Below are 4,108 nucleotides of genomic sequence, written 5' to 3' on the forward strand. Positions count from 1 at the left end.
GACAAAAGAAAAAATAAAATCTGGATATCATCTAAGTTAAAAATAAAATAAAAAGGCAACCCATAGAAGGGGAGGAAATCCTTACAAATTATATATCTGATTAGGTATCTGTAGTAGGATATATAAAGAACTATTACAACTCAATAATTAAAAGACTACTCAATTTTAAAAATTGATAAAGGATTTGAATAACCACTTCTACAAGAAAGATATACGTATAGCCCTAAGCACACAGAAAGATCCTCAACAGCAGGAGCCGTCAGGGAAATGCCAATCAAAACCACAATGAGATATACCACTCTACACTCACCAGAGCAGCTATAATAAAAAGATGGACGATAATATGGGTTGACGGGGACTGGTAGAAAATGAAACCCTAATACACTGCTGGTAGGAATGGAAACTAGTGCAGTCACCTTGAAAACAGTTTACCAGTTCCTCAATCACAATATGATCAAGCAATTCCACTCTTAAGTATGTACTCAAGAGAAATGAAAATATGCTAATACTAAGTCGCTTCAGTCGTGTCCGACTCTGTGTGACCCCATAGATGGAAGCCCACCAGGCTCCCCCGTCCCTGGGATTCTCCAGGCAAGAACACTGGAGTGGGTTGCCATTTCCTTCTCCAATGCATGAAAGTGAAAAGTGAAAGTGAAGTTGCTCAGTCGTGTCTGACTCTTCACAACCGCATGGACTGCAGCCCACCAGGCTCCTCCGTCCATGGGATTTTCTTTCTTTCTTTTTTTTTTTCCCCTTTTTAGTAACAGAGTCTCTTTATTGATAACTTCCCAACAGCATCTGTAAACATCGGGTACAAAAATATTCCACTTAACTCTGTTCTCCAACGTTGCTCGGCTTGCTCCACAAAGGCCCTAGGAGAGGCTTGTTAGGCTCTAGAGGTCTACACCTCTGGTCAGAGAAACAGGCTTGGGGCTGAGTGGATGGCTAATCTCTGTCTTGAGCCTTCTACAACTGTTTCAGAAACCTCCTTGAGATAATGATTGGAGAAAGGATTCAGTACTCTCATTGGAGGAAGGGGCAAGAAGACCAGAATCAGTAGGCGCAGGGGTGGGCTGGGTGGACACGGATGACAGTGCTTGACTGTCTTGAGGGGGTTCTGACCAGGGGGCTGGGGTAGGGGACATCTGGCTCTGGTCTCTGGGAAGCTTGAAGTGTTGTTCAGAGTAGACCTACGGCCTGACTCTGGAAAAGCTCCCTGTGCCCAGCCCAACTCCAGATGGACTGGTCATCCCCAGTTTGATAGAGGAATCTACAGAAAAGATGTTCTCAGTGAGGAAGGAGCAGGAATGAAAGATCCCCAGAAATTCTAAGGAGGGAGCCTTGTCCCCTCAGCAAGCCCTAAGTGACAGACTAGGGTGGTAAAGCTGAGTATCTCGAGGCAGGGTTCTCCATTGCCACTTCAGACATCTGGGGAGTGACGCTGCTGCTGCCCTGAGACCCCCTCGGAGCTCCTGGGAGCAGGGCTACTCGCCCGGCATCTCCTCGTCATCTGTATGGCTGCGACCATTGATGGCAGGGGAACCAGGCCGGATGTGGGACAGGTCCTTGAAGCCAGGGCTGAGGGAGGGCGAGACAGTGTCGGGACTGGTGTCACACGAGCCTGTGCTCTGTTCTGAGGTGGCGATGGTGGTGGTGGTGCTAGGCGGAATGGGGTCTTCATCTTCGTCCTCCAGGAGAGATGCCTCTGGGATGTGGCTGAAGGCCTCCGGGTGCTGTCTGGCCAGCTTCCCTTTCAGTGTCCTGATCCTGCGGAAGATGCTGTCCAAGTTCCGTTTCATCTTCACCAGGGTCCTTGTGTGGTGCAGGAAGCGCTCGTTCATCTGCTGCAGGCGGGCACTTGACAGGTTGTTGAAGTTGAGCAGCATCTCGTTGGTCTTTTCAAAGCGGTCCAGCATGTTCTTCTGGGCCAGGATGATGGCACTGACATCGTCCGCATTCACCATGCTCAGGATGCGGCTACAGAAGACCCTCGAGGCCGAGTCTGGGGGGTCCATCTCTTCCTCCTCCTCCGCTGCCTGCACATCTGGCGGCCTTGCTCGCGCTTCCGGGATGTCCATGGGATTTTCTAGGCAAAAGTACTGGAGGGGGTGCCATAAAGCTTGTAGTACATAAATATTCATAGCAGCATTATTCATAATAGCAAAAAATGTAGAAAATCAGAAGTTTATCAATTGATGAACAGATAAACAAAATGTGATATATCTTTATAAGAGAGTATTACTCAGCCATAAAAAGCACTGAAGTACTGTTATATACTACAGCATGAATGAGTCTTGAAAACATGCTAAGTGAAAAAAGCCAGTCACAAAGGAGCACAGACAGTATGCTTAATTTTATATGAAATGCCCAGAATAGGCAAACCTGTAGAGGCAGCAGGTAGATTAGTGGTTTCTTCTGACTGTAGAAGATGGGTTGGGGTTTAGGGAGTAATGGTCAACAGATGCAGAGCTCGTTTTTGAAGTAGTGATTTTTTTCTAAACTTGACTGTGGTGATGGATAAATAACGCTGTTCATATACTAGAAGTCACTAGACTGTACACTTTAAATGGGTGAATTGTGTGACATGTGAGTGATATCTCAATAAAGTTGCTAAAAATACCAAAGACTGGGGACTTTCCTGGGTAGGACTGTGCACTTCCACTGCAGCGGGCATGGGTTCAATCCCTGGTCAGGGAACTAAGATCCTGCAAGCTGCACGGTGCAGCCAAAAAAAAAAACTTGGCAAAAGACCTCAGCAAGTAGCTCACAAAAGAAGATATACAAATAGTAAAGTACAAGATATCATGTTCAACATAATTAATTATCAAGGGATACAAATTTAAGGCATGATGAGATAGCACTATATACTTACTAAAGTGTCCAAAATTTAACTAAATTAAAACAAGTGTTAGTGAGGATGTGGAACAAGTGAAACTCTTGTTTATTGCTAGAAGTAATGGAAAATGGCACAGCTACTTGTAATAGAGTTCTGTAGAAAAACTGAAATACAAACAGATCCTAAGATCTGCAGGATGAGTCAGCAAGCTGCTGACCAAGAGCTCATGGTAGTTTCACAGTCTGATGCTAGAGGCCTGTGTACCAGGAGAGCCGATGGTATAGTTTCAGCCCAAAGGCCAGCAGGCTTGAAACTCAGGAAGAGCCAATGTTTCAGTTCCAGTATAAAGGAAGGAGAATAAAGTTCAAGTATAAAAGGCTTCCCAGGTGGATCTAGTGGTAAAGAACCTGCCTGCCAATGCAGGAGATGTAAAAGATGCTGGTTCAATCCCTAAGTCAGGAAGATCCCCTGGAAAAGGGCATGGCAATCCACCCCAGTATTCTTGCCTGGAGAATACCAAGGACAGAGGAGCCTGGTGGGCTACGGTTCATAGGGTCACAAAGAGTTGGACACAACTGAAGTGACTTAGCATGCACACATACAGGTAGGAAAAAGCTGTTATCCCAATTTGAAGGTGGTCAGGTAGAAAGAATTTTTCTCTTACTGGGAGTAGAGTCAGTCTTTTTGTTCTCCAGCCTCAACTGATCAGATGAGGCTCTCCCACATTAAAGAGGACAATCTGCTTTACTTTACTTCAGTTCAGTTCAGTTCAGTTGCTCAGTTGTGTCGACTCTTTGCTACCCCATGAACCGCAGCATGCCAGGCCTCCCTGTCCACCACCAACTCCTGGAGTTCACCCAAACTCTTGTCCATTGAGTCAGTGATGCCATCCAACCATCTCATCCTCTGTCGTCCCCTTCTCCTCCTGCCCTCAATCTTTCCCAGCATCAAGGTCTTTTCAAATGAGTCATCTCTTCACATCAGGTAGCCAAAGTATTAGAGTTTCAGCTTGAGCATCAGTCCTTCCAATGAATATTCAGGACTGATTTCCTTTAGGATGGACTGGTTGGATCTCCTTGCAGTCCAAGGGACTCTCAAGAGTCTTCTCCAACACCACAGTTCAAAAGCATCAATTCTTTGGTGCTCAGCTTTCTTTATAGTCCAACTCTCACATCCAAAAAAAAAACATAGCCTAGACTAAGATGGACCTTTGTTGACAAAGTAATGTCTCTGCTTTTTAATTTGCTGTCTAGGTTGGTCATAATTTTCCTT

General features: G+C 45.5%; 1 pseudogene across 1 annotated transcript; it reads right to left on the reverse strand.

The window, feature by feature from the left end:
- Nucleotides 1-751: 751 nt before the first annotated feature.
- LOC113875390 lies at nt 752-2,067 on the reverse strand (annotated as a pseudogene). The gene has a single exon (XR_003506235.1). The product of XR_003506235.1 is annotated as a kxDL motif-containing protein 1 pseudogene (transcript).
- Between the last annotated feature and the right edge of the window lie 2,041 nt (nt 2,068-4,108).

Source organism: Bos indicus x Bos taurus, chromosome 18 (genome assembly GCF_003369695.1).
Source record: "Bos indicus x Bos taurus breed Angus x Brahman F1 hybrid chromosome 18, Bos_hybrid_MaternalHap_v2.0, whole genome shotgun sequence".
Lineage (NCBI taxonomy): Eukaryota > Metazoa > Chordata > Mammalia > Artiodactyla > Bovidae > Bos > Bos indicus x Bos taurus.